The sequence below is a fragment of the Mobula birostris genome, chromosome 26, assembly GCF_030028105.1.
Source record: "Mobula birostris isolate sMobBir1 chromosome 26, sMobBir1.hap1, whole genome shotgun sequence".
Lineage (NCBI taxonomy): Eukaryota > Metazoa > Chordata > Chondrichthyes > Myliobatiformes > Myliobatidae > Mobula > Mobula birostris.
The window spans coordinates 19,276,837-19,301,365 of record NC_092395.1 but is presented as its reverse complement, the minus strand read 5'-3'; the positions used below and the strand labels follow the sequence as shown (position 1 = coordinate 19,301,365).

Here is a 24,529-nt window from a genome sequence, read left to right as displayed (position 1 = left end):
GAAATGAATGCCAACATTGCATTCGCCTTCTTCACTACCAACTCAACCTGGAGGTTAACCTTAAGGGTATCCTGTACGAGGACTCCCAAGTCCCGTTGCATCTCAGAACTTTGAATTCTTTCCCCATTTAAATAATAGTCTGCCCATTTATTTCTTCTGCCAAAGTGCATAACCATACACTTTCCAACATTGTACTTCATTTGCCACTTCTCTGCCCATTCTTCCAATCTATCCAAGTCTCTCTGCAGACTCTCCGTTTCCTCAGCACTACCAGCCCCTCCACCTATCTTCGTATCATCAGCAAACTTAGCCACAAAGCCATCTATTCCATAATCCAAATCATTGATGTACAATGTAAAAAGAAGCGGCCCCAACATGGACCCCTGTGGAACACCACTGGTAACCGGCAGCCAACCAGAATAGGATCCCTTTATTCCCACTCTCTGTTTCCTGCCAATCAGCCAACGGTCTATCCACATATGTAACTTTCCGCAATTCCATGGGCTCTTACCTTGTTAAGTAGCCTCATGTGTGGCACCTTGTCAAAGGCCTTCTGAAAATCCAAATATACAACATCCACTGCATCTCCCTTGTCTAGCTTAATAGTAATTTCCTCAAAAAATTGTAATAGGTTTGTCAGGCAGGATTTTCCTTTAAGGAATTCATGCTGAGTTATGCCTATCTTGTCACATGCCTCCAGGTACTCTGTAACCTCATCCTTGACAATCGACTCCAACAACTTCCCAACCACTGATGTCAAGCTAGCAGGTCTATAATTTCCTTTTTGCTTCCTTGCCCCCTTCTTAAATAGCAGAGTGACATTTGCAATCTTCCAGTCCTCCGGAACCATGCCAGAATCTATCGACTTTTGAAAGATCATCGCTAATACCTCCGCAATCTCCACAGCTACTTCCTTCAGAACACGAGGGTGCATTCCATTTGTTCCGGGAGATTTATCTATCTTTAGATTATTCAGCTTCCTGAGTACTTTCTCTGTCGTAATTGTGACTGCGCCCACTTCTCTTCCTTGCCACCCTTGAGTGTCCGGTATACTGCTGATGTCTTCCTCAGTGAAGACTGATGCAAAATATTCATTCAGTTCCTCCACCAACTCCTTATCCCCCATTACAATTTCTCCAGCATCATTTTCTATCGGTCCTATACCTACTCTCACCTGTCTTTTACTCTTTATATACTTGAAAAAGCTTTTAGTATCCTCTTTGATATTATTTGCTAGCTTCCTTTCATAGTTAATCTTTTCCCTCTTAATGACCTTCTTAGTTTCCTTCTGTATGGTTTTAAAAACTTCCCAATCCTCTGTCTTCCCACCAATTTTTGCTTCCTTGTGTGCCTTCTCCTTTGCTTTAACTTTGGCTTTGACTTCTCTTGTCAACCACGGTTGCATCCTTTTTCCACTCAAAAATTTCTTCTTTTTTGGAATATACCTGTCTTGCACCTTCCTCACTTCTCGCATAAACTCCAGCCACTGCTGCTCTGCCGTCTTTCCTGCCCGTGTCCCTTTCCAGTCAACTTTGGCCAGTTCCTCTCTCATGCCACTGTAATTTCCTTTACTCCACTGAGATACCAGCACATCAGATTTCAGCTTCTCTTTTTCAAATTTCACAGTGAACTCAATCATGTTATGATCGCTGCCTCCTAAGGGTTCCTTCACCTCAATCTCTCTAATCACCTCCAGTTCATTACACAATACCCAATCCAGTACAGCCGATCCCCTAGTGGGCTCAACAACAAGTTGTTCTAAAAAGCCATTTCGCTCTCTTGAGATCCAGTGCCGACCTGATTTTCCCAATCCGCTCGCATGTTAAAATCCCCCACAATTATCATAACACTGCCCTTCTGACAAGCCTTTTCTATTTCCTGTTGTAATTTGTAGTCCACATCCCTGCAGCTGTTTGGAGGCCTATAAATAACTGCCATCAGGGTCCTTTTACCCCTGCAATTTCTTAGCTCAACCCATAAAGATTCTGCACCTTCCGATCCTATATCCCCTCTTTCTAATGATTTAATATCATTTCTTACCAATAAAGCCACGCCTCCCCCTCTGCCTACCTTCCTATCCTTCTGATACACCGTGTATCCTTGGACGTTCGGCTCCCGGAGACATGCATCCTTTAGCCAAGTCTCAGTGATAGCCACAATAACATACCTGCCAATCTGTAGCTGTACGACAAGATCATCCACCTTATTCCTTATGTTGCGTGCATTTAAGTATAACACCTTAAGACCAGTATTTGATACTTTTTGCTTTGATTTCACTGCAACTTTATTGCACTGCAACTCATCCCAATGGCTACAAAATTGCCCCATCACCTGCCTGTCTTTCCTGACATCTTTACTGCTCACTATCTTAGATTTATTTCTGTTTTCCCCTTCCTCCGCTCTGTCATTCTGGTTCCCATCCCCCTGCCAAATTAGTTTAAACCCTCCCTAACAGCTCTATTAAACTTTCCCACCAGGATATTGGTCCCCTTCGGGTTCAGTTTTTGAACAGGTCATACTTCCCCCAGAAGAGATCCCAATTATCCAAGAATCTGAAGCCCTGCCCCCTGCACCAGTCTCTCAGCCACGCATTCATCTGCCTGATCCTACTATTCTAGCCCTCGCTAGAATGTGGCACAGGTAGCAATCCCGAGATGACTACCCTGGAGGTCCTGCTTCTCAGCTTCCTTCCTAACTCCCAGAAATCTCGCTTCAGGACCTCCTCCTTTGTCCTATGTCATTGGTACCAACATGTACCAAGACAACTGGCTGCTCACCCTCCCCCTTTAGAATATTCTGGACCCGATCCGAGACATCCCGTACCCTGGCACCTGGGAGGCAACGCACCATGCGGGTATCTCTATCAGGCTCACAGAATCTCCTGTCCGTTTCCCTGACTATGGAATCCCCTACAACTACCACATTTCTCTTCTCCCTCCTTCTCTCCTGCACACCAGCGCCAGGCTCAGTGCCAGAGACCCGGTCACCGTGGGTGTCCCCAGTCAGGTCATCCCCCTCAACAGCATCCAGAACAAGATACTTGTTGCTGAGGGGGACAGCCACAAGTGTGCTCTCCACCATCTGGGCATTTCCCTTCCCTCTCATGACAGTGACCCAGTTTTCTGACCCCTGTAGCCTAGGGATGACTACCTCCCTGTAGCTCCTGTCTATCACCTCTTCACTTTCCCTGATAAGCAGTAAGTCATCAAGCTGCAGCTCCAGATCCCTAACACGGTCTCTGAGGAGCTGCATCTCGGTGCACCTGGCGCAGATGTGGCCATCAGGGAGGCTGGAGGTCTCCCAGGATTCCCACATCTGACACCCTGAACAAAGCACTAACCCTGCAGGCATGCTACCTAATTCTACAGGAATGAAACAGGAAAAATAAGTCTACTCACCCACCTACCTCGCCAAACAGACAAACTTTTTAAACCATTAGCTCGTACCGTCAGCTGTGAGAGCCCTGCTGTTCCTGTCTGTCCGGGCTGATTCGCGAAACGGGGTGGGGGGGGAGAAAAAAAGAGTTGGTGCTTTGCTGTCACCACTTCAGGAGATACAGAAGCCTTAGGTCCCACACTAGCAGCTTCAGGAACAGTTTTTACACTGGCTCCTGAATTAGCATGGATGACTTCAATCACTTGAACTCTGAACTGATTTCACAACTTACAGACTCACTTTCAATGACTTCATCGATTCATGTTCTCAGTCTTATTTTTTTAATTTTAATTTGCACAGTTTGTCTTCTTCAGCACATTGGTTGTTTGTCAATCTTTGTCAGTATAGTTTTTAATAAATTCTATTTCTATTTTCTATTTTCCTGTAATTGCCTGCAAGAAAATGAACCTCAAGGTATTATATGGTGGCAGATGCATACTTTGACTTTGATAATTTGACACCACAGCCAAGAAATCCCACCAGTACCTTTACTTCTCTAGGAGGCTGAGGTAATTCGGCATCTCCACTTTTGAACTATACCTGACTGACTCCATGAGTGCATTAAGTCTCACTTGCTGCCTGAAATGGCCCAGGAAGCCAAAGACATTTGAAGATGTGCGATAACGCTACATTTGGTCATACAATACCATGACAGACCTGGCAGACCACCCACCACAGGGATACATTTACCTCAACTCTACTTTATTTCCTATTGACTCCATCCTTTCTCATCTATGACTGCGTTCCTGTACATGGTTCTAACTCCATAATCAAATTTCACAGACGACACCACAGTGGTTGGCCTGATCAAAGGGGATGACGAGACGGCCTACAGGGACGAGGTCCAGCACCTGGCCACGTGGTGAGCCGACAACAACCTGGCCCTTAACACCCAGAAGACCAAGGAGATCATTGTGGATTTCAGGCATGCTAGGAGCCACACTCATATCTCCATCTACATCAATGGAACTGTAGTGGAGCGTGTATCAAGCTTCAAATTCCTTGGTGTCCACACTTCCGAGGATCTCACCTGGTCCCTGAACTCCTCCATCCTGATCAAAAAGCCACAACAGCGCCTTTATTTCCTGCGGAGCATCAAGAAAGCTCACTTCTGTCCCAGGATACTGACAGACTTTTACCGCTGTACCACTGAGAGCATATTCACCAACTGCATCTCAGTGTGGTATGGCAACTTTCCCGTATTGGACCGCAAAGCACTCCAGCATGTGGTGAAAACTGCCCAGCGGATTATCGGCACCCAATTGCCCACCATTGAGAACATCTACCATAAACGCTGCCTGGGCAGGGCGAAAAGCATTATCAAGGATGCATCTCGCCCTAACCATGGACTTTTTACTCTCCTTCCATCCGGTAAGCGCCATAGGAGCCTCCATTCCTGCACCAGCAGCCACAGGAAGAGCTTCTTCCCTGAGGCTGTGACCCTGCTGAACCTCACATCACAGCGCTAAGCAGTATTGCACCCGTATTGTACTGTCTCAGTACTTTTATATTTGTGTGCTGTAGCAGCTTACTTTTTATTTGCAGTTATTTTGTAAATAAAACTATTCTTTGCATTTCTGGTTAGATGCTAACTGCACTTCATAGGCTTTGTATTTGTACTCGGCACAATGACAATAAAGTTGAATCTAGTCTAATCTAATCTAATCTAGATTCTAGCACCAACCTGCACATAAAGAACAATTTACCACAGTCTGTAACCAACCAACCCATACCTCTTTGCTATTTGGCAGGAGCATACCTTCACATCTTTACTACCCGCCCCCCCACCCCCGCCGCCGCCCAATCTGCTTTCTGCAGAGATCACTCTTTCCACAATTCCTTTGTCCATTCACCCTTTCCCACCAATCTTTATCCCTCCCTCACCTCCATTCAGGTCCCAAACAGTCCTTCCAGGTGAGGTAATCATTCACCTGCGAATCAAAAGGGTTTTTTTTAATGCTTGGGAACAAAGGAACCCAGTAAATAAATAAAATAAAGGCTGTATCCATTCTCACTTGTCATTTAATTATAGTTTATTATTTTCTCAGTGTTCCTTTTACCTCATGGCCAATAGCACTATTAAGTTTTCTCCAAAACAAAATTGTTCTGGGGAGAAAAGTAAGTGGAGAAGCTGGAGTAAAAATGTAGCTATGAAAAGTTAATTTTGACAAAAACAACCCAAGAATATGGCTAAAATTTGGAAAGAAAATTTAATATTAAGGCAGGACAAGAATTTTGACTGATGTAACACTGTTTATTTCAGAAGTATGTGATTGAAAATGAATGTTTGGTGTGAATTCCTCATCAGAAGCGCATTAATGTGTGTCGTTCCTTAGTATTGCTATGATATGAATGATCATTTTTTGACACCTGTCATGCACAAGGATCCTACCAAGCCCTATAATCTTGGCCTATCATCCTCTACAGATCTCTCCTCCAATGATCCCAACCCATGGCACTAACCTCTACACCCCAACTTATTGTTTGTTTCCAGTCAAATCTGTTCCTTGCCGATCCCTCCTCAACCTCACCCCTATCCTTTCTCCCTTCTTCTCAGAAAGTCGTGCAAGTATAGATGCCCTTCAATTTTATTCCGGAATTAAGAGGCCAAATTCTACGCGCCAGGATCGGTTTCCCGGAAAGGAATAATAAGTCAGGATGCTCAGCTGCTGAGTTTCAGAAACAAGACTAAATTCACATTTATTTTACTTGCAAGAGTGGACAACACAACAACAGAATCTCTGTCATGTGCATCTCCAGCACTGCATTACAAATTCATGAGTGTTTTATCGTGGAATTTTTGCAAGCAGCTACCAATTCACATTTGGCTCTTCAGAGACGCTGCAGTGTCAGTAAGCAATCCAGTCAGGGATCAAATTTAAGTCAGGGATTGGTTAAGTCACCATCATAAAGAGTGTTTGCCCTCCCTAATCTCATTGAAAGAAAGATGCTCATTATACCAGATATTTTTAATGGTTTAACGCCAGAATTAAAATAGTGCACATTGGATACATATGCAAACCTTCTCAAATTAGCAATTCCACTCGGAAATATGTTATTTTTCTTCTCTTTTGGTAATCTGCAAGGGTTTTTTTTAATGCTTGGCTGCATGTCCTTCAGTGTGGAAATATTGACAGGAGTGACAGCTCTTGCTCCTGTCTTGTATAGCACGATACACCTTATAACTATGCAAGAGGCGGAGGAGACAACCAGGTAATTGATGTCAAGCACAACCACCTACATGGCATACAAAGTCACTTCTTAGAAGCTGCCTATGTATTTCTGGTGTGCTGTGTCACATAAACCCCTTTTCATGTAACAAATGCTGAGCCAGAGTCCCGCAAAGGGTCTGCGGCACTGTCTTTCAGATGAGATGTTAAAACAAAGACCCCTCAGCAGGGGAAAGGCACTATTACAAAGAATGGGGGAGTCGGGGGTGTTCATAGTGTCCTGACCAATCCCTCAATAAGTATTTCTGAAAGAGACAGTAACTATCACAATGCTGCTTGTGGAAGTTTTCTGTGCATGACTTAGACTCAGCGCACCCTGTTTTACAATGGGGTCACATATGTTTCAAAACACTTTGCTACTTCCTGTAAGTGACTTGAATGAAGCCATAAGAATACTGGATATTTTTCTGTAACAAGAATTTGCTTCTATTGCTTTGTTTTAGCCTTTATGACGGATGAAGCCCAAAGCTCTCTTCTGACCCCCTGTGTTGAACCAACCACATTTAAAACTGTTCAGTAACAAACCACATTTGTAGCACACACTTCATTGCAGTTTCTTAGTATTAATATATTTTTACTTTCAAAAGGTGCATTTTGAAAGCTACACGCTCTGGCCTCTTTATTAGGTACACCCGTACACCTGCCCATTAACGCAAATATCTGATCAGCCAATCACGTGGCAGCAACTCAATGAACAAACCATGCAGACATGGTCAAGAGGTTCAGTTGTTGTTCAAACCAAATGTCAGAATGGGGAAGAAATGTGACCTCAGTGACTTACACCGCGAATTATTGTGTTTTTTTTTCTCTTTCTCTGTGTGCATTGTGGGTTGGTCTTTATTGTGTTTTTTTAAATTGGGTTCTTTCAGGTTTCTTGCTTTGAGGCTGCCCGTAAGCAGACAAATCTCAAGGTTGGGTAATTTACACAATCTTTGATAATAAAAGTTCTTTGAATCTTGAATGATTGTTGGTGCCAGACAGAGTGGTTTGAGTATCTCAGAAACTGCTGATCTTCTGGGATTTTCACACATGACAATCTCCATAGTTTAAAGAGGATAATGGGAGAAACAGAAAAATATCCAGTGAGCTGCAGTTCTGTGGGTGAGATCGACTTTTTAACGACAGCGGTCTAAGGAGAATAGCCAGACTGGTTCAAGCTGACAGGAAGGTGGCAGTAACTCAAATAACCAAGTTCTATAATAGTGGAATGCAGAACAGCATCTCTGGATGCATATCATGTTGAACCTTGAAGTGGATGGGCTACCGCAGCAGAAGACCATGAACATACACTCAGTGGCCACTCTATTAGGTTATGTTATGTACAAGTGGAGTGGCCACTAAGTGCCTTCCCGCTCAAGTTCTTATTCTTCTCTTGTCACCTAAATTTTCACTCTGCTTAATGAGAATATACCAGCCCAACTTAGGGAAGTGTGCGTAAATGCTTTCACATCCTTTTCATCTTCCCCTGAAGTCTAACAAGCTTGCAGACAGCATTTTACTGTATCACAAATATCCATGGCGGTTCAGGAACCTGATGTTTGCAGCGTAATAACTGTTAACGAACCTAGAGGTGTGCGACTGAAGGCTACTGTACCTTCTGCCTGATGGGCAGCAGGAAGAGAGCATGGACTGGAGTCAAGTCCATTTAGTCTATTTCATTCCCCTAAGCATTTGTCAATGTTCTGAATGTGCACTAATCTTGCTCATAATCGTGCCAGAATCAGAATCAGCTTTATTATCACCGGCATGTGTTGTGAAATTTGTTAGCTTAGCAGCAGCATTTCAATGCAATACATAATATAAAAGAAGAAAAAATAATAATAATGTATATCAATTACAGTACAGGCATCCCCCAGTTTTCAAACGTTTGCTTTACAAAACCTTGCTGTTACGAAAGACTTACGTTAGTTATCTGTTTTCGCTAACAGAAGGTGCTTTCACTGTTACGAAAAAAGGCAGCGCACGCCCCGAGCAGCCAAGCTCCTTCCCCGGAACTGCATTCTAGCCGGCATTGCTTAAACACGTGCCTGTGAGCAGCTGTTAGCAAGATGAGTTCTAAGGTATTGGAAAAGCCTAAAAGAGCTCATAAGGGTGTTACACTTAGCGTAAAACTAGACATAATTAAGCGTTTCGATCGTGGGGAACAAAGTAAGGACAAAGTGAATTTGGCTTGTGGAAGTTGACGAAGATGATGTTGAAGAGGTTTTGGCATCCCATGACCAAGAACTGATAAATGAAGAGCTGATGCAATTGGAAGAGGAAAGGATAACAATTGAAACCGAATGCAGTAGCGAACGGACCGAAAGTGAAGTCGCCAAGGAACTAAACGTGAAGCAACTGCATGAGATTTTCGCTGCAATGATTGCAGAAAAGTACGACTTTAATTTTGAAAAGGGTACGTAGGTTTAGGGCATATTTGCAAGACGGTTTGAATGCTTACAAAGAACTGAATGATAGCAAAATGCGCGAGGTTAAGCAGTTGAACATACTGTCGTTTTTCAAGCCTTCCACATCAGCCACAGCAGACGACGAACCTTGATCTTCGACATCGAGGCAGGCGGACATGGAAGAAGATGACCCGCCTGCCCTGATGGAAACAGACGACGATGAGATGACACCCCAGTGTCCCACCACCCCAACCTCTGGGCCGCAGACCAATACATTGCTGCAGAAAATGCAGCGGTAGCCAGGGCGCAGCCAATACTTCGTTAAGAAAAAAGCTAAAATAAATAAGCTAATTAATTAGGTGACGCCCGACACATAAATGTCAGCCCAGATCAGAGGCAATCTGGGATGACATTTATGTGCCAGGCGGCACCTAATTAATTAGCTTGTTTATTTTGGCTTTTTTCTTAAAGATGTGTTGGGTGCGTCCCAGCTACCGCTGCACCACTGTACGCTTCGCGGCAATGTATCGGTCGGCGGCCTGGAGGTTAGGGACCACTGCACCACCCCAACCTCCGACGACTCAGCCTAACACACCATCATCAGTGTGCTCGGCGCTGTCTTCCCGATTCCAGTAAGTGATACTACACTGTACATACATTATTTCTACTTTATATAGGCTGTGTATTTTTATGTGTTATTTGGTATGATTTGGCAGCTTCATAGTTTAAAGGTTACTGGAGAGAGTGTTTCTGCCGAGAGCGCTTGTGTGAGATTTTCACTACGGAGAACAGTGCGGCAATGATTGACGAAATGTCTTTCTACTTTATATAGGCTGTGTATTTATCATGTCATTCCTGCTTTTACTATATGTTACTGTTATTTTAGGTTTTATGTGTTATTTGGCATGATTTGGTAGCTTATTTTTTGGGTCTGTGAATGCTCACAAACTTTTCCCGTATAAATAAATGGTAATTGTTTCTTCACTTTACGACATTTCGGCTTACGAACCATTTCATAGGAATGCTCTACCTTCAGATGGCGGAGGAAACCTGTATACATATATAAAATAGATTAAAAATTGTGCAAAAACCAGAAATATTATATATTTTAAAAAGTGAGGTAGTGTTCATTGATTCAATGCCCATTTAGGAATCGGGTGGCAGAGGGGAAGAAGCTGTTCCTAAATCGGTGAGCGTGTGACTTCAGGTTTCTGTACTTCCTACCTGATGGTAACACTAAATGCTGGAGATCCCTTAATAATGGACGCTGTCTTTTTGAGACACCACTCCTTGAAGATGTCCTGGGTACTTTGCAGGCTAGTACCCAAGATGGAGCCGACTAAATTTACAACCATCTGCAGCTTCTTTCACCCACCACCCCCCCCCCACCCTGCCATACCACATACTAGACAGTGATGCTCTCCATGGTACATCTATAGAAAAATAGGCTTTTCCCCTCTTTTTTCTGTTTCCTTATATACCAAATGATCTTCAGAAAAGTAAGCTCAGTCTTCAATGAGGCCTGACATTTCAACAGTGGCAGCATTGTTAACTTGTACTGGGAACATAAGAACATACGTAATAGGAGCAGGAGTAGGCCATCCGGCCCATTGAACCTGCCCTGTCATTCAATAAGATCATGGCTCATCTGTGCGTAAACTCAGCTCCATCTACCTGCCTTTTCCCCATAACTCTTAATTCCCCTTACTATGTAAAAATCTATCTAACTGTTTCTTAAATATATTTAGTGAGGAAGCCTCAACTGCTTCCCTGGGCAGAGAATTCCACAGATTCACCACTCTCTGGGAAAAACAGTTTCTCCTCGTCTCCATCCTAAATCTTCTCCCCTGAATCTTGAGACAATGCCCCCTAGTTCTAGTCTCACCTACAATGGAAACAACTTTCCTAATTCTATCTCATCTATCCCTTTCAAAATTTTGTATGTTTATATAAGATCCCCTCTCAGTCTTCTGAACTCCAGTGAGTATAGTTCCAGGCGACTCAAACTCTTCTCATAGGTTATCCCCTTCGTCCCTGGAATCAACCTGGTGAACCTCCTCTGCACTGCCTCCAAAGCCAGTATATCCTTCCTCAAGTATGGAAACCAGAACTGCGCACAGTACTCCAGGTGCGGCCTCACCAGTACCCTGTATAGTTGCAGCATGACCTCCCTGCTCTTGAATTCAATCCCTCCAGCAATGAAGGCCAAAGTTCCGTTTGCCGCCTTAGTAACCTGTTGCACCTGCAAGCCAACCTTTTGCGATTCATGAACAAGCACCCCCAAGTCCCTCTGCACAACAGCATGCTGCAATCTTTCACCATTTAAGTAATAATCTGCTCTTCGTCACAGCCAGACTTGTCTGTGCTTGTGAGCCTGCAGCTCAGAAGGTGGCCATTTACCCTCCTAACCTGCTTCCCCATTTAGTACTAAAAACTAGGCTCCAGTTGGAGAACTAAGGGAGTGCTACAATGTCAAAGAGACAACTCATTGGACAAGAGGGTTAAGCTGAACTCTGCCCTCTGTTGTAAGGTCCCATAGCACCAACTGAAGAGTAGGGACATTTTACCTCGATTCTTGGGCAATATTTTATCTTTAAAATATAACTATATAAAATAGGAAATAGTTATGATCTCTGATCAAGGGCAACCATTACAACAGTGACAACACCTAGAAAAAAACTTAACTTAATGAAAAGTTAAAGTAAGAAGAAAGGAAAGTGGAATGCATAATAGAAATGTAACTATTTAAACACAGAGCATACAGCTGTCAGTACCTCCAATTGAACTCTGTCTTCTTGTGTGTTTCCCCTTTGCTGTCAGTCTGCAGTTTTGTATTGCCATGTGCTCCTGTCCCCACTCCTGCTCTACTCCAACCCCTGTATTACTGTACTCCGTCTCTCATCTATTTCTCATTATTACCTGTATTGCTGCCACCTGAGTCTCATTGTGCTCCACCTATCATCTCCCTCTCTGTTTATTGCTCAGTGTATTTCAGTCCTGTGTTTGCACCTGTTTTTTTTTTTTTGCCAGATTGTGCCAATGGATTTTCCTGAGCCTTCCCAGCATGATAAATATCAACTCTGCCTGTTCCCTGATTCTGGTTCTTGGATTTCTCTGGATGCTTTGATCCCCGCCTGAACTTTGACACTGACTTTGTTTGTACTTTGGAACTTATTACTCAATATCACTGTGTGCACAGTACTGGGTCTGTGATTGGATCCCTGCTCCAGCGCCCTGACAGGAACATAAAACATCATAGCACAGTGCAGGCTCTTTGACCCACAATATTGTGCTGACCTTTTAACCTACTCTAAGATGGATCTAACCCTTCCCTTTCTTTCTTGGGTGGACAGTGTCTCAGACAAACTTTCCCACCTTTGCTTCTTGGCCTGTGATACTCTATGATCAAAGATGTTACCCCTTAGACATTAACAAAAAGCAAAATATTTGCTATTTCCCAGAAGTAAAGGGTAGGGGTACTGGAGGTTGCTGGTGAATCGTGGCGGCTTTCCAAATTTTCTCAAATAACTTTGACAGAATATCATCCAAACCTCTGAAGAAATAGCCAAGACAACAGAAGACTGAGGATCCAGATAGAAGTTCTATGCCAAGAATACTTGGATACCAATAATAATAAATATTTTAAGTATTTGGTTATTCTGTCTTTAAAGATACTTCTCAGATTTTCTTTGCTTTCTTGAGCAAAACTCCTCAGCCATTCAGGAAGAGGTTCCCAGCCTGTGAAAACACCCTCAAGGATAGACATATACATCTGGAACATAGAACAGTACTGCAAAGGAACAGACCTTTCAGCCCACATTGTTACTTAGCTGAACTAATTTAGGCTAATGACTCCTAATCACTTCTGCCTGCATTTGGTTCCTCCATTCCCTCCATGTTCTGCATATTCGTGTACCTATCTGAGGAGCTTCTTATATGCCTCTATTGTATCTGCATCCACCATCACATCTGTCAGCATACACGAGGCACCCGCCGCTCTCTACTTTAAAAAAACTTGGCCCTCACATCCCCATTGAACTTTCCCCTCAAACCTTAAATGCACACTCTCTAGTATTAGATATTCCAATCCTGACAAAAAGATGCTCTATCTAGGCCTCCCATAATTGTATAAACATATCAGGTCTCCCCACAGCCTCTGTTACTCCAGAGAAAACAGAAATAGTTTCTCCACCCTCTCCTTATAGCACACATATTGGAACCCTGGTACCATCCTGCACCCTCTCCATAGCCTCCACATCCTTCCTATGATAGGACAACCAGAATTGAATGCAGTACTCCATCTTGGTGAGAGTCTTCAATGAAAATGAAGAACTAGTCCTCTGCAACTGCAATCAAGTGTCTGCTCTCATAAATTCATTCCCAACATACAGTATCTTCCACTTCAAAGTTACAGTTCCCTGTTCGGATTCAGATTCAGATTTATTTATCACAAGTGCATGGGTACATGCTTCTCAAAATCTAACACTACTTCCCCGTAGTGAGAAGTGGAGATGGGTAAGGCCGGCCGACAGGGCTTTGGTGAAGCTGGATAGGCCAATTCCCTGTACAGTGGATTACAGAAACATTGACGAACTCCAACCATACCATCAACTTCGGACGATGGGGATGGGAGGTCATCACCAGCCTATGTTCCACTGGGAGCTAAGGGTCCAACAACCAACACCATGAAAATGCTTTGTTTGCATTGCCAATCAACACAGCTGAGGATATTGGTGCAGCCTGCACGTGTCACCATGCAATCCAGTGCCAACATAGCATGCCCACAGCGCTCAGCAAAACAGCAGAGACTGCAACAAAACAGTGCACGAGATAACAAAACAACAACAGCCAGACAAGCCTCTTTCCTCCTTCCCACCCACCCGTGCCCACAGACAGACCTCCAACTCCAGAACAAGACTCCAATCTCCAGTATCCAACCTCCAGGCTTTGTCAACGGGCTTTACTTCCAGACTTCCAATCGACCTTCGCGCTTCGATCTTTGGTATTGAATGCCCTGAACGGCCAATGACTGGACCCCAAATTCCAGGCTTGAACTCAGGGCGCGCCCTGTAACGTAAAAGCAGAAAGTCTGTGTGCTGCAAGTCTGAAATGAATGGAAAGTATTAGAAAAACTCAACTGCTCAGTCAGCATCTATGGAACGAGGAACAGAGTAACATCTTAGGTCAATGGCCTTTCAGCAGATCATAGCACAGATCAGTGACACAAAAAGTTAACCCTGCTTCATTTGCCTCAGATGCTGCCTGACCTAATGGATGGCTCCAGCATTTTCGCTTTTGATTTTAATTTTCTCTGTTACATTTCGTTGAATGGTTTTTAAGTATTTTGAAAATAATTAACCAGTCTTCTGTTCAAAGTGAAATCCAGACTCTGATTCAACAGGCTGTCATTGTGTTGACAATTACACTGCAGCAATATAAATCCATTTTCTTATGATTTTAGCCTTTTTTGGAGATTTCTCTTTTTTTATTTAGAGGATGTACAATTAATCTTCCACTGTTCCCAATATGATTATATAATCCATGCACAACACAGGGGGAATCATGCGATTCATTACTGTAGTTTTAGCTCAAATAAATTATATTTCACAAAAACAGATTTTATTTTTTTGTATTCTAGCATCTCCTTTCTGAGATTGAGGACTGTGAACAATGGTATTTAAGGGAGGATGCCAGGGCCTGACTACATTCTGATTCTAATTCTAACTAATCCCAGTCCACCTTCCAACAGACAAAGTTCTTGTTCATAAATGAGCTCAGACCTGTGCAGAACACACATACTGAGCTGTGCCAGGCTCTCCGTGTAGCTACGGGCAAGTAGCAATTGATATGCCTCTTTCACGTGGCAGAATAGCCTGGAAACTTCACTGAGAATCAATGTGGCAAGCCAAAGAACAAGGTATGACTGAAATCTTCATTAAATTATGGATTTTAGGTGACATCCAAAAGTAGGTCAGAGATTTAGATGTTTTTTAGTTTAAGGGAGGGTCCTCTGTGTAAAAGCACTGGCTCCTGTTATTTCTCTGGCCCAATTCCCTGACATTGCTTGTTTTATGACCCCTGCACCGCCAGCTGCTGGCTCTCTGACACAATTCCCTGATGCATCTTGTTCTCTGACCCACTACGCTGCCCCCCCCCCCACCCCCAGACTGATCCCTGCCGCTCTCCAACCTAAAGCCTCAACTCCCTACCGTCGATCCAGTTCAGCTTGGCTTCTCGGCATGCAACCATCAACAGCAATTTTTCGACTTCTGATACCCGGACAAATCTTACAAGAAAAGTAAGTAGGCTTATGCTGCTACAGAAACTTCAGCAAGACTGCATTAGCTTGTAGCCAAAGGACAATACTGTCAAATCTGGAAAACTGAAATAAAATATAAAATACTGGGAATGCAGTTCAGGGTGCAGTTGTACAGAGAGGAACAGACATCTTTCAGTTCATTGAAGGATCACTTACCCAGAATGTTAACTGTATTTCTCTCCTCATAGTTGTTGCCCAACCAGTGGTTCTTTTTGTTTCAGATTTCTGGCAACTGCAGGTCATACTCAATATTTTCACTCATGATATACCATTGTAGTCCTAAACACGAGATTCTGCAGAAGCTGGAAATCCAAAGCAGCACACAAAATGCCGCAGGAACTCAGCAAGTCAGGCAGCATTTATGGCAGAGAATAAACAGTCAGTGTTTCGGGCCAAGACTCTGATGTTCCTCCAGAATTTTGTGTGATACTCAAAGTACAAAGATCAGAATAAATTTAATATCAGAGTACATATATGTCACCATATTTGTGGCCCGAAGTATCGATTGTTTATTCTTGGCCATAAATGCTTCCTGACCTGCTGAGTTCCTCCAGCATGTTATGAATTGCTCTGGATTTCCAAAATCTTGAAGCAGTAATCGTAGTCTGAGCCAAGCTTTATCTTTTGTTAAATTAAATCAAGGTAATCAGACTCCATGAGCATAGGGTGCCCTTCTTCAGATCGATCCTCTATTCCTTGTCTGTGGAGAAGTAGTTAAAGAGCTGGCATCCTCTTCATCCTCATAATAAGCAGCCATCTGCCTGGGTATGTGACTTTCCTTTTTCTACTGACAGCTTGGCTCAGTTCGAAGCTGTGAAATTGAGGTTGCGACTTCAAGTCCTGCTAGAGAGCCTTAATATGTCGTCAGGCTGGCACTTTGGTGCATCATTGAAAGAGAGATAGGAAGGATTGTACTTGTATAGCAGAGCAGAAGAAGCATCCTATTTTGTATGTGCTAAAAGTGCAATTAATGTGATGTCTCAACTCCACTGTGGAAATTGTGTTCTGTTGAAGTATCAGTTACTCTTTATAAATATTAACCATCGATGCAAAGAGATGTCAAAATTCCTTTACACAGAAGTGAAAATTGCAACTAGTGGTAATCCAAACCTACTTGTTTCTGCTGTTTCCTGTTAGCATATCTCTGAGGACAGGATCATGCCCAATCTACTGGCCATTCGCATGTTGATGCTTCACTGCTTATGACATCTGAAGTCAATGGAATAGCACAGCACGGTAGCATGGAGGTTAGCGCATCGCTTTACAGTACAGGTAATCCAGGTTCAATTCCCAGCACTGGCTGTAAGGAGTTTGTATGTTCTCCCCGTGACCACGTGGGTTTCCTCCAGGCGCTCTGGTTTCCTCCCACAATCCAACGACGTACCAGTTGGTAGGTTAATTGGCCATTGTAAATTGTCCCATGATTAGGTCAGGATTAAATCGGAGGATTGTTGGGCGGCGTGGCTCAAAGGACCAGAAGGGCCTACTCCATGCTGTACCTCAATAAATAAATAAGTCATATTTCAGAAGTGGAATTCCAAGGAAAATACACATTAGGCACATTCAAGAGAGGATGAGTTTTGTTCCTATAATCTTTCAACACATGTCAAAATTCATTCAAGGCAGTAGAGTGCATTTGAAACGTGGCAAGTAACACGGCAGCCAATTTGACAACAACAAACTCTCAAAACCATAATGTGATAATGAAAAACCTTATTTGGGAATGTCAGTTGAGGAGTCAAAATATTGGCGAAAATAGCATAGTATTTTAAAGTACCCATCATATATTTTGTTAAACATTCATTTCAGTATAATATGCCAGTACTGTGCTGGGCTTCAGCCTAGGATGTTGTGCTCTTGCTTCTGGGAGCAGGATTTAAACCTGGAACCTAGCTTGTGACTCGATTTATAATGCACCGTCAGGAAATTGGCCGGTTCTGATGTTGCTCATCCATGAGTAATTTTGGCTAATATTTTGCTTTTCCATTAGTGTGGCTTGACCTTCTAGGCATATCTTACAGCTCAGCATTTTGCAGTTCCTACATTCCTTTGTGCTTCTTCACACTAATTGCCCTTATCTCACAGATTTTAATTTTCTCGATTCCCGTTTTCTCTATCTCCATTAATCTGTTGATAACTTATCCCTACAGCAACCCTGACCTCACCCTATAGATACACAGTGGATTCTGGTTACTTGGGACACATTGGGACCAGTACATTTTAGCCCAATTAAGCAGCTGCACCAATTAACCAAAGTTTCATGGAAATAGTTAAAAAGGTATAACAACACAAATTGAGTAATAAGTTACATATTTAAATGAAATGTACAACAAATTTGAACCCAACAAATACTACAGCAGTACTATAAAACTATGTATTAGTTCTCAATACTTATCAATGGAGGAATTCATCTGCATCATGTTTTTTTGACTAAATGAACAAAATCTGTGCAGACAGCTAGTGTAGACGGCAGACTGCCTTCAAACAGTGCTTTGGATGATTGCATCCTCCAGATGTTCATTTTAATTGCCTTAGTCTTTATTACTCACCAACTAACAGTGCCAAAAATTAATGCTCTTTGAACACAAACACACAAGTGACTCTATTTAACAACAGTTCATTCCAAGCATGCACAGGACTAATGTAGTTAGAAAATATTAGGCAAAAGTTACCTGTCCCAATTAAGCAGCATGGTGTCCCAAATAAAGGAAGGGAATCCCAGCCATTTTCTTGATTTAATTTTGTTCTACAAAAGTTGTCCCAAATAAGCGGCTGCCCTGACTAACTGATGGCCCAATTAATTGGAATCCATTGAATTCCCTTTGTCTTACCCAACCTTAGCTCACTCTGCATTTAACTAGCTTTTCCTTTCTCTCTCCGAATTCTGATTGAGCCTTCAACGTAAAACTTCTCTTCGCACAGATGTTGCCTGACCTACTGTGTATTTTCAATGTTTTTTGCTTTTATTTCAGCCTTCTAGCAACTGCAGTTTTTTAAAAATTTTCATCTTCTCTCAGAGATATTGTGTTTCAGAAGATCACCTTAAATTAAGGTCTCCATCAGGTATTTGGGTTACTGCTTAAGGCAGCCATGCTGAAAATTACCCTTTAGTAAATGTAATGTTTTGAACATGATACATTTCATAATCTCTTTAACTATGGTAATGGTGTTAGGGAGACAAAAGGTAATACTCCCTGCAAAACACCATGCTAAGGTAACAAATTTCACGTCACATGCTGGTGATAATAAACCTGGGTAGGTCATTTAGGACAGAGTTGAGGAGGAACTTCTTCTCCCAGAGAGTTGTGGAGGTGTGGAACGTGCTGCCTCAGAAGGCAGTGGAGGCCAATTCTCTGGATGCTTTCAAGAAGGAGCTAGATAGGTATCTTATGGATAGGGGAATCAAGGGTTATAGGGACAGGGCAGGAACCGGGTATTGATAGTAGATGATCAGCCATGATCTCAGAATGGCGGTGCAGGCTCGAAGGGCTGAATGGTCTACTCCTGCACCTATTGTCTATTGTCTATTGTCTATTGATTCTGATTCATTATCGTTCTGGAATGTTAGTCTGGGAACTTTTGCATTTAGATAACTTCCAGGAGTCTTTAAGCCTCTACCTACTCCAAAACATCTTGTGGGTTCAGAGGCAATTCCAGATCGAATTTTGGCCTCACAATTACCTCAGTATGATCATTTACAATGTTGTTTCCTAGCACTGCACTTTCTCTGTAACTTCTTAATTTTATTCTGTATTGTTATTGTTTTGCTTTGTTCTACCTCAATGCATTGTGTAATGATTTGATCTGTACAAAATGTATGCAAGACAATTTTTTCTTTTTATCTTGGTACATGTGACAATAATAAGCCAATACCAATACCATTATATATTTTGGGGCTGTCCCATGAATAAAACATCTATGTGAACACTTTTTAAAGTGTCGTTCTAGGAGACAACAACAGTTTTCTATTTTCATTTTGCCTCCTTTGTGTATGACAGTATGACAGCAGCCAATCCCAGACTATTCTTGATTTTGCCACAGGTCATTGAAGCAGCTTTCTTTGGGAGTTGTTGTGGCTGGAGGCCTTCTCAGAGCACAAGAGATAATCTGTCAAGGCACATTGACTTTCATAGAAGTAAGTTCAAGGTACATTTATTATCCAAGTATGTATGAGGTATACAATTCTAAGATACAGACAGCCACGAAACAAAGAAAGCCATAAAAGCTGTTTATAGAAAAACATCAAACCCCCATGCCCAAAAATACAAATCACACAAACAGCAACAAGAACATCAAACCACAAATCCCATACACCCTCCATGCAAAAAAAAATCATGCAAACGACAACAAGGAAGAATGGGCAAAAACACAGAATATAAAGCATAAAACTGAAAGAGTACAAGTGAACTACAGTCCATTCCATAAATCACAGACCTATAATAATCAGTACTATCCTCTGACAGATTCGAGGGAGAGAGAGAGGGACCATTCAAAAGCAGGAGCCTTCCCTCAGGAGCAGCAAGCGAGAGATCATCACACAGAGACACCTTCCACACAAGTGTGAACAAGTGCAGGTTGCTGGAGAGTTTTGTGTAGTGATGTGCTGGCTATCCTTGCTTTTATTGTTCGGTCACTATGACACTGGTGATTGCAGGGGCTGTATGATAGATAGGATTAATGCTACCTGTGGATGCAAGGTAAGGAGGTTGAAATTTGAAACTGGCATCACTTGTAAGAGGGAAATACGTGGTTTATAAAAGAATGAAGCTCTAGTAGTGCAGCTATTTTGGACAGGTCATTTTGAGGACAGCTGCTTTCTCGGGTCCAAGTGCCGAGCCTGAGAAGTGCGGAGGCTTTGACAAGTGGAGTTTTGACAGGGGCTGAATCGTAACTGAGAACTGTAAGTCAAGGTTAGCTCTTCTATTTTTTAGCCTGGTATTTAGTTCAGAGATAAAAATGGCAGTTAACAGAGTGGCAAGCTCTGCCTGTCAAATGTGGAAGATGAGGTCAAGTGTCCATAACAATTGCAGGTAATGTATGCACTTGCATCTCCTTTCAGACCGCATTGATCGGGTGGAGCAGCAATTGGACATATCGAGGGACATACAGGAGACAGAGAGTATCATAGATAGGAGGTTCATGGAGGTGGCCACACCTGAAGCTCAGACAGGTAGACAGGTGACAGCCAGAGGGTCAAGCAGTCTGGTGGATATTCACAGCCCAAGCTCAAAATGCTTCTCATAATCCTCAGCCTTTCAGACATCACTATCCAAAGTTCAAGTTGCTAAGGTTCGAGTGAACAGCCAGCACCCTTTTCCCCGGGCAGCAATGACTACTACTATAGAACATCCTTTTAAGGTTAGTGGAGGAAAGTTCAGGGGAGATATCACAGGTAGGTATTTTATACAGAGAGCGGTAACGAATGGAATGCACTGCTGTGAGTAATGGTAGAGGCGGACACATTAGGGACATTTAAAAGGCTCTGAGATAGGAAAATAGGTGAAAGAAAATTAGAGGGTTCTGTGCTGTGTAGGAGGGAATTGTTAGGTTAATTGTGGACAACAATGTGGACTGAGGGTCCATACTTTGTTGTACTATTCCACTGTAGGTTCTATGCTTATTGCTAACTTAATACTCTAGATGTTTCACTAGTATCCTTTGCTATCCATTTGGCAAGGTCAAAAATATTACTCGTTTTGATTAAATTAAGATTATGATACTCTTAACCTGGTAAACACTAACAATTCCACAACACCCAACAGATATTGCAAAGCAACATACAGAAAAGATGAGTTCATTACTAGATCACGAGTAAAGACAAATATAAAATCAATTATGCAAATTTGAGTTTTGAGCAGTTACGAAGGAGAAGACACAAAATCCACTTCTCAGCCTTGGTGCAAGAAGGGTCTCTTCTTAGAGCCTTCTTTTCTGACAGACAGCTTATTCATCTGCAACTCAGTGATAAATTTTTCTTGTTCGCAAAGACTGTATTTGAGCTTTGGAAGCCTTTTGTAAAATTATAAACTTTCTTCGAATAAACTCCTCAAAATAAAACATGCTTCATTGAAAGTAAAATTACTGTGATTAATCTGATTAATTAGCTGGAGATACAGTTTGCAACAGTAATCGGCACACACAGACACGTGTACACACAGCTAGGGAGCCTCGGATTTCTGCACAGTAATGTATTTGTCAACGTGGAGTGAAGAGTGAGTTTGCTAATCTGACGGAAGTAAAAGATGTTGGGAATGGTGAAGGTGGAGCCCTGTGAGAGGAGTGGCAGAGAAGGAATACCAGGGGCAGGGTGTGGCACTGGTGCAGACACACCCAGCTCTGAGACACCAGGCAAGGTAATTTGATTCTAATTAATTGGTTTATTTATCATTACAGAATGACTCTTCAGTGTTTCTGGCTCCCTTCCCCTTTTCCCAGCCATGATTCCCCTCTCCCTGCCCCCTTCCCACTCTTAGACCATAAGATACAGGAGCAGAAGTAGGCCACTCAGCCCATCAAGACTGCTCCGCCATTCAAGTATGGGCTGATCCAATTCTTCCAATCATCCCCACTCCCCTGCCTTCACCCCATACCCTTTGATGCCCTGGGTAATCAAGAACCTATCTATCTCTGCCTTAAATGCACCCAATGACTTGGCCTCCACAGCTGCTCATGGCAACAAATTCCACAGATTTACCACCCTCTGACTAAAGTAATTTCTCCATATCTCTGTTCTAAATGGACAACCTTCAATCCTGAAGTCATGCTCTCTTGTACTAGACTCCCCTACCATGGGAAATAATTTTGCCATATCTAATCTGTTCAGGCCTTTTAACATTCAGAATATTTCTATGAGATCCTCCTTCATTCTCCTGAACTCCAGGGAATACAGCCCTAGAGCTGCCAGACGTTCCTAATATGGTAACCCTTTCATTCCTGGAATCATTCTCGTGAATCTTCTCTCAGTCCACAAAAGAGACCCATATCAGAATCAGGTTTATCGTCATTCACATATGTCATGAAAGTTGTTTCCTTTTATGTCAGCAGTGTAATGCAATGCATAAAATTACTACAGTACTGTGCAAAAGTCTTAGGCACCCTAGCTATATATGCATGTGCCTTAGACTTCTGCACAGTACTGTATCCCCTCCTTGGTCGTGAGAGGGACCCACTACTTAAAATAATAATTACTGACAACTGAACCCCTTCAGAAAAGAAACTAAGGTAGTTAAGTAAATTAGTCACTGAGTTCTACAGTAGGTTGATAGATTAGAATAGCGAAAGTACTAGTAGACACTTATGAAGGAGAAAACTTAAGTTTAGGCTCTAGAACAGGTGCACTGAATGTCATCACAGAAGGTAACACAGGATTTCCTTTTGGCCATATCTCTCTCTGATGGGCATATAATGCCACTTGGAATATTGTTGGAGAGGAGAGGCTCTCACGGGAAAAGTGCAGAAGGTGTATGAATGGCATCACATCAAGCTCTGTTGTAGAACAGGAAATGTCAAAGACTAAAGCAGCAGTTTTTCTAAGGGTTTGATAGTCAGGGTTTAGGGCAGGAGTTTCTGTGACCTACCAGCATGACTCCAGGATGGTGCATTGCTTCCCAGGTACCAGGGTCAACGATGTCACTGAGCAGGTACAGCAACACTCTGAAAAGGGAAGCCTTGGTATTGTTTATGTTAGAGACATAGGTAAGAAGAGCGATGAGGGAATTTCGCGAGTCAGGGAGAAGGATGAAAATCTGGACTTCTTGAATGTAATCTCAGGATTACTCCTTGTGCCACAATGTATTAAGTTCAGAAACAGAAAAATAGAACAACTGACTGCAAGGCTAAGGAGCCAAAGAAGAGGACAGGGTTTGGTATATTTGGATGATTGGCATTTCTTCTGGGGCAGGGGTGACCTGTACAAGAAGGACAGGTTGAAGCTAAATTAGAGCTAAATTGCTAATTGGAATGGATTAAACCAGACAAGCAGGTGTGTAAGACCCAAAATATCAGTATAGTGGAGGAGAGAGAGTAGTGATGGGAGCAGGCATATCTAGAGGGCACAGCAGGCAGAAACAGGACTGGGAGCATAGGAGGGATGGTAGCCCTGTCTGTATTTACTTTAATGTATGGAGCCTTGCGGGTAAGATGGATGACCTGAGAGCATGGATAGCATTTCTGATTATGATGCTGCGGCAATCATGATAATGTGGCTGAAGAAAGAGCAAGAATAGCAGCTCAGTATTCCTCCATGTAGTTCTTTCAGAAATCCCAGGGTGGTTCCAAAAAAATGGAGGAGGTGTTGCACTACTGACCAGTGAGAGGACTGCATCAGTACTCAGTGACCAATGAGAGGGCTGCATCAGTACTCAGGGACCAATGAGAGGACTGCATCAGTACTCAGGGACCAATGAGAGGACTGCATCAGTACTCAGGGATAAGATTGGGCTGCGAGTTCAAGTGTTAAGGGGTGTGGCGGTAATGCACCATTAAGCTGGAAGCCAACCGCCGTAAAACAAGATACAGACAGAAGTGTTAAGGGGAAGGAAGGGGGAAGACACAAGAATAAAAAGGTGGGGAGAGAGGAAGGAGGAGAGCTGGAAGGTGATAGGCTGAGCCAGGTGTATAGAAAAGATGAAGGGACAAGTTCCCAGGAAGGGTACGTGGCTGTGGTAACAGGTCTGGGTGGGTACATGGTCGAAGAGAGGGAAGCAGAGATCACAGAGGGGGAGCAGTGGGAAAAGATCTCACTGAACCTCCGTCCAGGAGAAGATTAAAACTTCTTCAGGGTAGGTGTCCCACAAGACAGGTGACTCCAGTCATTCTCAATCCTCTTCAGAAATAGTCTGCCTAGAGTCAGTGGTCTGCCTGGCACCAGCTGCACCCATGGCTTCACGTGACCCTGCTCGGGGGTGGGGGGTGCTAAGTAGGTGCCACACCCTCCCCAAGGACAGCGGACGGAAGGAGCACCTTACACCTCCTTTGGTAGAGACATCTCTCAACCCCGGTGGCGGTAATGCACCATTAAGCTGGATGCCAACCGCCGTAAAACAAGATACAGACAGACAGTCTCTCTACCCCGCCACCCTGGGGTAAGGCTCGATCATTCTAATAATCAGGAGGAAGTAAACTTAACAGTCCTTCCAGTCTGGTGGGTGTGGCAGGTG

At 43.0% G+C, this 24,529-nt stretch overlaps 1 long non-coding RNA gene across 1 annotated transcript in view; it reads right to left on the bottom strand.

Annotated features, from left to right (window-relative positions):
• LOC140188102 (uncharacterized) overlaps nucleotides 1-24,529 on the bottom strand; it is a 150,793-nt gene that overhangs the window by 45,318 nt on the left and 80,946 nt on the right. The window contains exon 3 of the long non-coding RNA XR_011883221.1: nucleotides 13,951-14,119. This is a non-coding gene — a long non-coding RNA (uncharacterized lncRNA). The remainder of the gene's footprint in view (nucleotides 1-13,950; nucleotides 14,120-24,529) is intronic.